Source organism: Buceros rhinoceros, unplaced genomic scaffold (assembly GCF_000710305.1).
Source record: "Buceros rhinoceros silvestris isolate BGI_N320 unplaced genomic scaffold, ASM71030v1 scaffold23447, whole genome shotgun sequence".
NCBI classification, from domain to species: domain Eukaryota; kingdom Metazoa; phylum Chordata; class Aves; order Bucerotiformes; family Bucerotidae; genus Buceros; species Buceros rhinoceros.
Genome location: NW_010420792.1, coordinates 36652 through 36910, shown reverse-complemented (window position 1 = coordinate 36910; position 259 = coordinate 36652).

The following is a 259-nucleotide window of genomic DNA, read 5'->3' as shown; positions in this document are numbered from 1 at the left end:
AATTCCAGTAACCTTAGAAACCAACAATAGCGGGGAGCCTGGCAGTTTGGCCACAGCAACCGGGCGCTTTCGGCTCTCTGTTGTCACTGCTGCACCTTTAGCTGGCTACCCAAAACCTCTCTGGGCTGGAAGGCAATACCCAGCATAGCGTTCAAAATAAACAGTAGTAAATAAAAGGAACAACTCAGTCCTGAACTCATCCTATTTCACCCGAGTCTGCTTAGTTACATCAGGACCAAGCTCAAATAACTTCCATGAA